The sequence below is a fragment of the Schistocerca piceifrons genome, chromosome 3 (genome assembly GCF_021461385.2).
Source record: "Schistocerca piceifrons isolate TAMUIC-IGC-003096 chromosome 3, iqSchPice1.1, whole genome shotgun sequence".
In the NCBI taxonomy this organism is placed as follows: Eukaryota; Metazoa; Arthropoda; class Insecta; order Orthoptera; family Acrididae; genus Schistocerca; species Schistocerca piceifrons.
Window position 1 is genome coordinate 261490971 of NC_060140.1, and position 13029 is coordinate 261503999.

At 46.3% G+C, this 13029-nt stretch overlaps 1 protein-coding gene across 1 annotated transcript in view; it reads left to right on the forward strand.

Annotated features, from left to right (window-relative positions):
- Positions 1 to 13029, forward strand: part of LOC124788163 (ribosome biogenesis protein WDR12 homolog) — a 49931-nt gene that overhangs the window by 28777 nt on the left and 8125 nt on the right. The gene's annotated exons all lie outside the window — the stretch shown is intronic.

Sequence of the window (13029 nt, forward strand, 5' to 3'; positions counted from 1 at the left end):
GATACAACTCAAAAGTTAAGTTATTTTTGTTTGTACCAACTTAGTGTGATATTAATACTTTAAAAGATTTTTGTCTCCTAACAAGTTTTTTAGGTAGATATCAAAAGTGATCTGTGGGCGAGGGGCAAAAAAGGAAAACTTACGTTAAACGGATACCAGTCACATTATATATTTATTTTATCAACAAAGTAGGTAAAGGTAGAGTGCTGCTTACCATAAAAAATATATGTTACATTGCAGACAGGCACAATGAAAGACACGTACACAAAGCTTTCAGTCACAGCCTTCATGAGCAAAAAAACACACACACACACACACACACACACATACACACACGAGTGCCTCGCTTCCAGGGAGCTCACCACTCTTTGGTGAGTTTGTGCTTAGCTACCACGAGCCCCCAGCCTTTGCAGCACCTCTTCCTTTCCGTGCTGCTTGTCTCTCCTCATCCTCATCCTCCTCCTCCTCCTCCTCCTCCTCCTCCTCCTCCTATTTTTCCTTCTTCCTTTTCCTTCTTTTTCCCCTCCCTTGGAGAACATGTCTTGTATATTTTTGGAAGTGGATGTTGCAGTAGCCCAATATCAGAACAATCCCTCATGTTTTTCTATCTGTCTTCATCTCCATCTCCTCCTGTACCTCTGCTTCAGCATTTGAAGTTTCTTCTTCCTACCTTTGTGCTCGTGAATGCTGGTTCATGCGTTTGACATGTAATAGGTGACTGGGTAACACACAATTCCCAGCCTAAGGTGGACCGGTACGCCTCACACAAACCCCCTGGTACAGTCCAGGCCCAGGGAGGGTTGATTGCCTGAGCAGTCACCTACCCAATTGCTGATTGGTCCCACGGTCAGGAGTTGGAGGTATGACCTGAGTTGTGAACGACCACCTAAGATGGGTGAGCCCCCACTCCCGTCTGAGAGTTGTGACTTGGAAGAAACGAAACATGCCGTTGGAGATTCTGGCAATCTTCATGCAGAGTGTTGGATACAGTACCGTCTACGCTATTTACTGTTTTCCAGTCATCAGGATTACGTATTATAGTGGCGATGTCATTGTCGTTGTGTGTGACATGTTTTGTTGTCCCAGTTTCTCTGCATACGCATACTTCATCGTTAGTTAGTCCCAATCTGTCCCTCTTAAACCAGTAAAGTGCAGCTTTATAATGTATTGTTATGTCTATAGAGCAGGTCCCCATCACAACGCAATGTGCCTCTAATGTTGTGGTGTCGAAGGCTCCACTCATTCTCAGGAGTACACTACGTTGACCTCATCTTGCAATTGTCTTGTTAGTCTGTATGTTCAGTCTGTGAGCTCAAGCATGTGCGGCGAAGCATGCGATGGATTCAAATATTCTATGTGGTAGGTCCTTATCAGCTTAATAGGTAATTTGTACTGAGTTGTGTTTAGTCTTGCTAGTTTGTGCATAATTTTGAAGGCTTTGTCAGTTTTCAATTTTAAATGATGGTTGAAAGTCTGTTTTTCATCTAGATGCAGTCCGAGATAACGTGTGGCTTGCTTCCTCTGTATGCTTGTATTGTCTAAATTGGATTCCTCTGTCAGGTCCCTCTGAGCAGTAAATATACAGTTTTGTTGGGAGCTACTTTTAATTTATTTTCTTTGCACCAACTGTTAATTTTCTGAAGCAGTTGCATACCTTTTGTCTCTAGTGCTGCTTTCGAGTTGGCTGACACCACTACGAGCAGGTCATCTGCGTAAGCCACCACACCTCTTACCCTATCGTCACTGTCCAGGGTGTTCAGCAAGGGCTCGATTGCGATATCCCAGAATATTGTTCCGCAGATCGAGTCCTGTGGACATCCCTTTGTTATTCTCTTGACAACCTTCCGTGTACCAGCCCTCCACTCTGCCACTCTGCCTCTGCAGTAGTCGAGGAGGCTATTGTAGAGGGAAGCTGATAGCCTCATTTCCCTTAACCTGGCGAAAAGGGACTGCCACCACAAATTGTCAAAAGCCTCAGCTATGTTGATTAGAATGGTGGCTGCGTATTTGTCACTGATGCTATTTGTAATTGCCAGTGCTTGGTCAACGGCGCTTCTATTGATCTACCTTCCCTGAAGCCAAATTGATTGGGTGTTAGGCCGAGGAGGTGTCTGTGTGATTGTAAATGGTCACACAGGAGCCTTTCCTGTACCTTGCCGAGAGTGTTCAAGAGACAGATCGGTTGGTACGTTTTGCGTTCTGTTGGCTCTTTGTCTTGTGATTTCCTGATTATTACTACATTAACAGTTTTCCAGAGGTTTGGAATTATGCCTGTTAGTAGTGCCTCATAGAACATGTTAGTAAGAAAAGGTGTGATTTGTGTTACTGTTTGTTTTAATGTTTCTGAAAGTATTTTGTCTGGGCCGGATGCTTTTCGGTTTTTAAGCTTTCTGATTGCCGTAGCAACTTCTTGTGTGAATGGCACGGTTACACTGTCACTGATGTATGGTTGCCTCATGCTCTCTCTTAGGTCAGCATGGTGTCGCTCGTCGTGTGTGGGGTCGTCATCTGGGAGGAGCCTCTTCAGAAGATATTCTGCTGTGCTTCTCCATCCTCTGGTCATTGTGCCATCAGCTTGTTTTAGTGTTAACAGAACTGTTGTTGTCTTAACTCATTCTGTTTCTATCTTGAATGGTTGCCCCCCAGATGTCGTTTTGTAGCTGGGTTTTTACAAAATTGGTCCAGTAGTCTTGCCTTGTTGTCTTCAGTTGTTTTTGGTATTTGTTTAGCATCACAATACAGATCAAGTCTTATCTGTCTTTCAGGAGCTGTCTTTGCTTGTTATTAGTACTTTCTTTTGTCCTGTGAATCCTTCCTTAGTCTTGCCAGTTCTGTTGACCACAGTTGTTTCTGTCCCCACCCAGTTTTTGCCTGTGGTATAGCTACTCCCTGTGCTCTTTGTAGGACCTCTGTCAGTACATGCAGTTTTGTAATCTGTACTACGTTGAACAGTAATGATGACACCTCAACAATATCTCGAACTGTGGAAAAGCCGCTTATGACGCTGGGACTGACTGCCTGTCTCGAGTGATCTGCATCAACTGCTCTGGGGAACCACCCAGTCTGGAGCCGAGACTGCCCTCTTCTTGCTGAAGAATGCAAAATACAGGAGATACATGACCAAGCAGATCCCCTATGCCGAAACCAAAAAAGAATATAAGGTGACGAAACCCTCTGTCTTTGTCACCTGATGTTCTTCCATGGTGCAGAAAACTATTCCTAAGGCGAACACTTAGACATAGACGATGCCTAGTGTGCCTGTATCCACCACAAGCACCTGTACTTACGTGTGTACACATCAAGGGGAAAAGAGTAAGGACAGAGCAATCCAGCCAGCTTCACAATGAAATACCGACAACAGTTCTGCACTGAGCATACAGAAGGTACAAGAAAAGGAGAGTGCCTCTTAGCGTCCACTTCCCCTCATCCTCAAAGGGACAGGGTGCAGGGAAAAGCTCACGACATTGGGATCAAAAGCTGTCCCAAATGCTGCTGGACATCATTCTTTCCCATCTGACTCATAAGGGAGATATCATGGAGTTAGATGCATTGTATCCAGGCAGCCCCTCCACTCCCCCTCGCTCTTCCAGTGCTTCACCTCCCCAATGCAAAAATAGGGGTTAATTAAAACTGCACCGATGGCATGGCTTCCATACTGCAGTGGAACATGAATGTTTAGGACTCACGTGGAGGAACTGAAACTCCTAGCACAGGCATGTCCCTTGTGCTTTTGTTGTGCAAGAAACGCATTATAAAGATACTGATGTCCCTGTGCTACAGGAATATATGCTATACCACGAGGATGACCTATCAGGGGGAAAGGGCCAAGGGAGGTGTCGCAGTGTTTGTCACTACTCCTCTGCTCTCGTCATGGCTACTGACCTTCAAGCAGTTGCAGTTCAAATTCATGTGTGTCAAAGGATCACTGTTTGCTTGCTGTATTTCTCTCCGCAAGACGCACTAGACTGAGGCTCTCACAACTCCCACAACTATTCCTCCTCCTGTGAGACTTCAATGCCCATCATGTCCTGGGGGCTCGACCAATACTTGCCCTCGGGGTCGGGTTTTAGAGTGCCTCATGACATCTCACGAGCTGTGCATCCTCAATATGGGTACTCACACACATTTCTCTACTGCTACTGGGTCATTCTCAGCCATCGACCTCTCTTTCTGTTCTCCTGCCCTCACAGGCTCTGTTCAATGGGAGGTCATTTACAACTTCCATTCCAGTGACCATTTCTCAATCCATCTTCACCTACTAAATGGCTCGCCCCATGAAGTTAAGCCCCCAAAATGGGTGGTCAGCAGGGCTAACTGGAGGCGTTCGAGCCATTTGGCTGTGTTCGAACACCGGGACAGGGTCCAAGGATGGGTGGACCACATCACATGAGTGATCCATCATGCCACTGACCTCTCCGTCCCACAGTCCTTAGATCACCTTTGGAGGTGACCAGTACTTTGGTGGACAGATGAGTGCCGTTCCGCGATCCAGGAAAGGCATGCGGCTCTTAATCATTTTAAGTGCCGACTGACAGCATACAGTATTAGGACCTTTAGAGTCGCAAGGGCCAAGGTTTGACATGTAAGAAAAGACAATGGTAAGTGTTCCTGGATTCTATCAATCATTCTACCTCTTCTATAAAAGTGTGGGAAGCCATCCAGAGGATTTCTGGTAAATGCAGCCATTTACTGATAGCAGCAGTGCTGAAAGGGGGGGGGGGGGGGTTGCCTCCAAACACACCCAGAGACATTGCTCAGCCGTTGGCTGAACGTTCTGCACAAACTACTGCCATTGCAAGCCAGGAGCCAGCATTTTGTCACTATAGTGCAACTGTAGAGAGGGAGAAGTTGGACTTCAGGTCCAACAGTTCTGAAACCTACAACTCCCCTTTCTCCATGTGGGAGCTCGAATCGGCACTGACTGAGATTCATGACACTGCACCCAGTCGTGATCAAAAACCAGTACTGCATGCTTCGACATTTGCTAGTGACATCAAAGGAAATCCTCCTCGAGTGTTTTAATCTAACTCCAACTCGTGGAGGGAGACAATTCAGGACTGCACATATCCCAGTAGTTATCGGAGTATCGCCTCAACGAGCTGTGTAGGAAAGACCCAGGAACAAATGGTTAACAGTCCTCTGGTCTGGTTGTTAGAGACCAGGCAACTCCTTAGCCGCTCTGTGTGGAGTCCGAAGAGTTCAGTCCACTGTCGACAATCTGACCCTCATAGAGGCAGCTATTCAGCAGGCTTTCCTCCATAAGCATCACTGTATCGGCATGTTCTTCGATATAAGTAAGGCATACGATACTACTTGGAGACACTGTATTCTCACACAACTGCTTCATGGTCACCTCCCCATCTTCATATGGTCTTTCCTTCCTGTCCCAGCAGTTTTTTAAGACCCGAGTTGGTGACACAACACACTGTCTGATCGATTTGTGCAGGAGAATGGTGTTCCTCAGGGCAGTGTTTTAAGTGTTACCCTCTTTGCCGTAGCCACCAACAGTATCGCATCTATAGTAGGGAGTCCTGTGCAGTGCTCCTTATTTGTAGATAATTTTGCTGTTTTGTGTTCCTCCTCCAGTGTTGTAACGGCGAGCCGTCGATTGCAACTTACACTGCAGTGGTTAGAGGAGTGGACTGCAAAGACAGGTTTTCAGTTTTCTGCAGACAAGTATGTGGGCACAGGTGCAAGACACAATGCGGTTTCTGGGCCTCGTGTTTTACTCCCAATTGTCGTGGTTACCACAGCTGCAAAACCTGAAAGCCAGAACCCTGAAGGCACTGATCATCAAGTGCCTTAGATACAGGTCTTGTGGAGCGGACAGCGTGCGTCTCCATCAGTTTTATCGGTCTCTTGTGCATTTGCAGCTGAACTACGGTTGCACGGTGTATAAGTCAGCATGGCCCCACTTACTTACGGGTCATTGTCACAGTCCATCATGGGGGGATTCGGCTGGCCACATGTGCTTATTGGACCATTCCCATACCTAGCATCTGTGCTGATGCGGGGGAACTGGCACTCACCGTCCGGTGCGAGCTCCTCATGGTACATCAGGCGTGTAAGTTCCTTGCAGCTCCATGTGTGTACAACACTTGTAGTTCATCTCCACATTTGTTTGTTTTTGTAAGTGTGCTGATGACACACACACACACACACACACACACACACACACACACACACACACAGAGAGAGAGAGAGAGAGAGAGAGAGAGAGAGAGAGAGAATGGGGGGGGGGGGGGTGTCCCTGCAGTCCTCAGGTAATGAAAAAGGTTGAGGCCACCTTAGTCCTATGCACATTATTTTTCTCTTGTTTGATCAAGTAGTACTTCCATTGCAGATGAAGTCCTCACAGCTGGACCCAATGCATTGCAACCACACTCGCATGTCCTGTCAAAACGTGACCAAATGTTTTACTTGTGGTAGGGATGCTCATGAAGATGAATGCCCACATCCTTTCCATGCTATATCAGTTGTAATGGCAACCATGCTGCCCCATCCAGTGAATGTCCCCTGTATCTTGAAGAGTGGGTCATCCAGGAGATCCAGGTGAAGGGAAAAAGTACCTCATCCTATTGCTCGGAAGTTGTTGGCTTGTTGAAAGTCCTGCATTTTGCCATATGGCACCTGTAGTACCATTCTTGTTATGCGTTGCTCCATGAAGGACATGGCAATGCAGACTTGTGGTCTCCAATTCAGCACTGCAGTTGCAAAATTGCCCAGTATTGCAGTAACACCCCTGTCTCCCCTCCTACAGCTGCACAAGAAGCCACTAAATTTTCACTCTTGGTGGCAAAATCACCTGTTATGCAATCCACAGACCGGAAAGGACAGAAGGTATACTCCCATGAAGACTTTTTACATCTCTTCAGCCAACAAACATCTGAGTCTTCATCTGCCAACCGTAAAGGCTCTAAGAAATCTAATAAAGGCAAACAGTCTCCTTCCTCAACTTGGAGATTGTCTTCAACAGGCTCGCTGTGAGATACCCTCATCTGGATGACCTCCATTTCACTGTTGTGTACTGTCTACTGTTCTTCTGCCCTGAAACCCATAGGCCGACCAAGGTAGAATGCCAATGTCTCTGTAGATCTCATGGATCCCCCCCAGCCTCTGCGCCCTGCAGCAAGGAATCTTTAAAGGTGCAGCCCTGGTGACTATCATATTGTTCCCTTCTCTCCATTCCCCATTATGGCTCTTCTCAAGTTGACTCTTCTCCAATGGAATGGTAGTAGCATTAGATCCAACAAGGAGGAATTACAGCTGCTCATGGAATCATAGCATCAGCTTATGTTCTGCCTCCAAGAAAAAGAATCGTATCTTTATGACCGCTTTGACCTTCCCCCCTAGGATGGCATTCCATCTCAGGGGCAAGTCATGCTGATGATTTGGGATGATGTCCATAGCCAAACCATCTTACTGAACACTCAGCTGCAGGCTGTTGCAGTCCACATTTTCTTTCCTCACTTCACCTTTTCACTTTGTAATGTCTATGTCCCTCCATCATTCTGTGTCACATAGTTGGACTTCGTTCAGTTTATTGGTCAACTCCCTCACCTCTTTTTGCTGCTTGGTGACTTTAACATGCACCATCCCCATTGGGGCTCTGTAAGAAGCTGTCAGAGAGGTGCCCTCTTGGCTGACCTTCTCAATCAACTCAACCTCATCTTTCTTTAACACTGGAGCTCCCATATTCCTTTCAGACTCAATTCACACATTCCTGTTTGGACCTCTCGTTCTGCATTGACCAGCTTGCCGGTTGTCTTGAATCGTTTGTTTTCTGTCACATGCTATAAAGTGACCATTTCCCATGCACATCCATTTGCTGACTCCTACCCTACCTTTGTGTAAACCCAATTGGCAGTTTTCTAAGGCCAACTGGAGGCTTTACTTTACTCTGACAACCTTTGACAAACAACATTTTGCCAGTTGTGATGACCAGCTGGAATACCCTATGAATGTTATCCTTACTGCTGCAGAATGTTTCATACCTCACCCTTCATCTTTACTGTGCCATGTCCTGGTCTCCTGGTGGACTGACATGTGCAGCGACACAATTCGCATGCGCAAACGTGTTCTCCGCTTTTTTAATCATCGTCCTATGATGATGAACTGCATCCATTATAAACAGTTGGGTGCGCATTCCCCAATTTCTGGTCTGCTGTAGCAGATGATGTCATTCAGAACAGGGTGTCATCCTCTTCGCTACAGTAAATAACCCTGTTATGGTTGTCTCCTGCCAGGCATCTCTGGCTCCCTTTTCGCCGAGGACTTTGCAGTCTATTGCAGTTCCCCACAGACTTGTCTCCTTGAGTGGCTTCTTCAGCAATGTCTTGATTGTCTTTACTTGTGGCGCATCAGCAATGGGTTTCTTCCACTGTCTTTACATGTTGAGCCTATTGCTCTTTTGTTCACTGAAAGTACAAAGTTCCTGGGGCTCATGCTTGTTAAAGAACTTCTTGGTCCTGCCACGTGTCTTACCTGGCTGCACGCTGCACACAGTCCATCAGTGTCCTACATGTTGTAAGCAGTACTTCCTGGGGTGCGGATCAGACTACCCTCCTCTGTTTGTACCAGTCCCTTGTCCATTTGAAGCTATACTATGGTGTTTCATTTATTTGTCTGCACATCCGACCATCTTATGCCGTCTTTGTATAATCCACCATCATGGAGTATGTTTGGCCACTGGTGCCTTTTACACTATCCCTGTAGAGTGTCTCTACACAGAAACCATCAAACTACCACTCCCATACTGGCATGATACCTCCTCAGTGGAAACACATGCCATTTGTATACCATGCTCATCCACCCATCCTGTGCCCTCTTTTTCGATGACTCCCTTGACTGCAAGTATGGACCATGCCCTTTTTCTCTGTTACCTCCCAGGGTTTGCTTTCAGATGCTGTTCCGGCAGCTTAACTTCACGTTACCTGCCATGTTCCCGATGAGTGTGAACCCTTCACTGCCTTGACTTCATGCAGTGACCCGTGTTCATCTTGGACTTCATTTACTTCCCAAGGAAACTACTCTGGATTCGATGTATCACTGTAAGTTTCTCACTTTGCACGAAACTTAGCGTTAGCACCTTTGTGTATATTGATGGCTCTAAGACTGACTTTGGTGTCGGGTATTGACTTCTAGAACACTGCTCAGTATTCACAACGAAGTTCTTCGCCGCTATCAGGCCACCCAGTACCTACAAACACACATTGTTTTTAATTGTGTCATACCATCAGATTCTTTCAGCACCCTTCAGAGCCTCTGTGTGCTGTACACAGTCCATCCCTTAGTGCAACTGGTCCAAGAAAACTTCCAGTTGCTCGCTGTTACGGGGCCCCTATGATGTTCATGTGGGTTCCTGATCACATAGGTCTGATGGAAAATTAGGCTGCTGACGCTGCTGCCAAGGCTGCAGTCCTCCTACCTCAGCCTGGTAACCCTTCCATCCCTCTGGATGGGCTCCATATCGCCGTCTGTCAGCAGGTGGTGTCACTTTGGCATCACCAATGATCCCCTCACAGGAACAACCTCCAGGAAATCAAACCTCTCCCAACAGCTTGGCCGACCTGCTCTTGGCCCTCATGTTGCTAGGAGATCATTTTAACTAGGTTGTGCATTGGTTACTGTCTTTTTAGCCATCACATTTGTTAAGTGGTGATCCCCCACCACTTTGTGCTAGTTGTCATCAACCTTTGACAGTTTGCCATACCCCACTGAATGCCCCCCCCCCCCCCCCCCTTTTAACCAGTTATGCTCTAGTGTATGTTTGTGTCTGAGTTATTGGCCATTTTAGCGAATAATGTGTGGGCTGTCAACTGTGTTTTACTTTTTATCCTTTGTAGCAATGTTTCAAAGAACATTTAATCTTTGGTCTGGGACCTCTGCTGTCTCTATGACATATTTTCTAGACCTTTCTCCTAGTGGAAGTCTTTGTTTTTAGCTCTCTTTTTTCCCACTTGATAGGGCATAATGTGTAGTTGCTTTTAACTTATTTTTCTTAATAGTGTTGTAAGGTTATGACATGGGCACTAACTGTTGTGTCTGTTAAACACGCTGCTCTCCAAAACAACAGGACAGATATTCATGAAGTTTTCACACATAATTTGAGCATAACTCAGGGCAGCACGCAGGCTTTATTTCATCAAAATTGGATTGGTAGGGGGAGGGGGAAGATGTCATGATTTATATAAAACCTTCTGCTCAGCATAGTAATTTAGATGTTTTAATCATCCTGTTGGTATACACCAAAGACCCACTGTTTCTTATGTAGGGAAAACAAATTAAGTAAATTTGCTTTGTGATTTGGGTGCCTACTCATTACATTTTGATTTTGTTCTGTTTACAAATAAAATAAACCTGTAAAATGGTAGTCTTATTGAATATACTAGAATGGCTAAAACATTGAGGGATATGCAGTCTGGAGAGTCCCATGAAGATTGTGAGTGAAACTTGTTGCAACTCGAGACCATCAGGCTTTAACTCGCTCTTTGGAAACGCTTGATTGATAGGACCATACGTTATCTCACTCCTCAGAACCTCTCACTCACAGAGCCTTGAAGTTACTTCCCTCCAAAGTAACATCATAGAAGAAGGAATTTTGATGGGAAGTGGCTCAGGCACACGAGTTTTTATGTTCCTAGTCACACTTATTCCAAACCCCCCCAGGGTGTTCACGGTCCTTTCGTCAGCACGTGCGTGACGAGCACGGGGCCCTGAGCTATTGCAGCCTTCCTTCCTTTCTCAGGCTGCATTTCCTTTCCCTTCCCCTCCTTTCCTGTCCTTGCTCCTTCCCCTCCGCCCTCTCCTCTCCCTCTCTTGGTGTCCTTGTTTATGTTGGCCCTGCTAGCCTCCTGGTTATGTTGGCTATACGATTTGGTTTTGTTGCGTGATTACCTCATCCTTTTGGCATCCTCTGGAGTTTGACCTCCATTACTAAATTAAATTTCTGTTCCGTAGTGTGAGCCATTTGGGGAAGAGCACCTTACATAGTTTCTCCAACGTGTGCCGTCCTAGTTCCTTAACGTCATTGTCTGATGCTAGGGTACATAGCCAGCACGGTAGCCAGCCCATGTGGTGTGGTCTCTATGTACCCTTTTGGTTGAGCCCCCTGAAACCACAGGGATCACACTTCTGATACCTGAGCTGTGACCTTCTCATGTAAGCCTAGGAATGGTTGCTTGTCATCCTGGAGCATCGGAACTCCCGGCAATGGCCGCTGTGCCAGGTGGCCCTTTGCTGTGGCTGGGTGGCGCCCGTGTGGAGAGCCCCTGATCGGAGTGGTTGGTATCAGGGCGGACACTATGCAAATAAAATGTATAAGGGTTCAGAACTCGGGCCGTTCTTCTATGACCGTCTCTTTGAATGGAACTGATTCTTTTAGTGCTGCTTCTTCTTCCCCTTCAGCCATCCCTTCCCTGGTTACCCCCTGGGAGGAGGATCAGGCTGGTCGGCTAGTGCGAATCCTTTCCCCTGCTATCTGGTTTGCACCAGGACAGATGGGGATGTTTCACCAATACTAAATCTTTATTTTTTGTGTAACACATTGAAGACAAGTTTGGCGAAGTGGACTCTCTGAGCAAGATGCGGTTGGGTTCGTTGTTGATCAAAACTGCTTCAGCTGCCAGGTCTGTGGCCCTTCATGCCTGTTACCATCTTGGCACAATTGCTGTGTCCATTACCCCCCCCCCCCCCCCCCCACACACACACACACACCAGTCTTTGAATATGGTACAAGGTGTAATTTTTCACAGGGACATCATACTTCAAATTGATGAGGAACTTAGGGACAATCTAGGACAGCGGGGTGTTCACTTTGTTCGGCGTGTTCAGAAGGGCCTGAAGGACAATCACGTTGATATTGGTGTCTTTATCCTAGCCTTTGAAGGGGATACATTCCATGAGAAGGTCTTTCCACTGTTTGCAGACCCCTCTCTGTGGTGACTTTAAACATCCACTCCATGAGGGGAGTTCCTGTGTTCCCCCTCCTGTGTGTGTTAATTGTCATGGCAATCATTCTCCAGGTTCACCAGATTGCCCAGCTTATAAGAAGGAAAAGAAGATACAGGAGTATAAGTCCCTTGATCATTTAGGCTACAATGAGGATCTACATCTACATTGATACTCCGCAAGCCACCCAACGGTGTGTGGCGGAGGGCACTTTACGTGCCACTGTCATTACCTCCCTTTTCTGTTCCAGTCGCGTATGGTTCGCGGGAAGAACGACTGTCTGAAAGCCTCCGTGCGCGCTCTAATCTCTCTAATTTTACATTCGTGATCTCCTCGGGAGGTATAAGTAGGGGGAAGCAATATATTCGATACCTCATCCAGAAACGCACCCTCTCGAAACCTGGCGAGCAAGCTACACCGCGATGCAGAGCGCCTCTCTTGCAGAGTCTGCCACTTGAGTTTATTAAACATCTCCGTAACGCTATCACGGTTACCAAATAACCCTGTGACGAAACGCGCCGCTCTTCTTTGGATCTTCTCTATCTCCTCCTTCAGACCGATCTGGTACGGATCCCACACTAATGAGCAATACTCAAGTATAGGTCGAACGAGTGTTTTGTAAGCCACCTCCTTTGTTGATGGACTACATTTTCTAAGCAATGAATCTCAACCTGGTACCCGCCTTACCAACAATTAATTTTATATGATCATTCCACTTCAAATCGTTCCGCACGCATACTCCCAGATATTTTACAGAAGTAACTGCTACCAGTGTATGTTCCGCTATCATATAATCATACAATAAAGGATCCTTCTTTCTATGTATTCGCAATACATTACATTTGTCTATGTTAAGGGTCAGTTGCCACTCCCTGAACCAAGTGCCTATCCGCTGCAGATCTTCCTGCATTTCGCTACAATTTTCTAATGCTGCAACTTCTCTGTATACTACAGCATCATCCGCGAAAAGCCGCATGGAACTTCCGACACTATCTACTAAGTCATTTATATATATTGTGAAAAGCAATGGTCCCATAGCACTCCCCTGTGGCACGCCAGAGGTTACTTTAATGTCTGTAG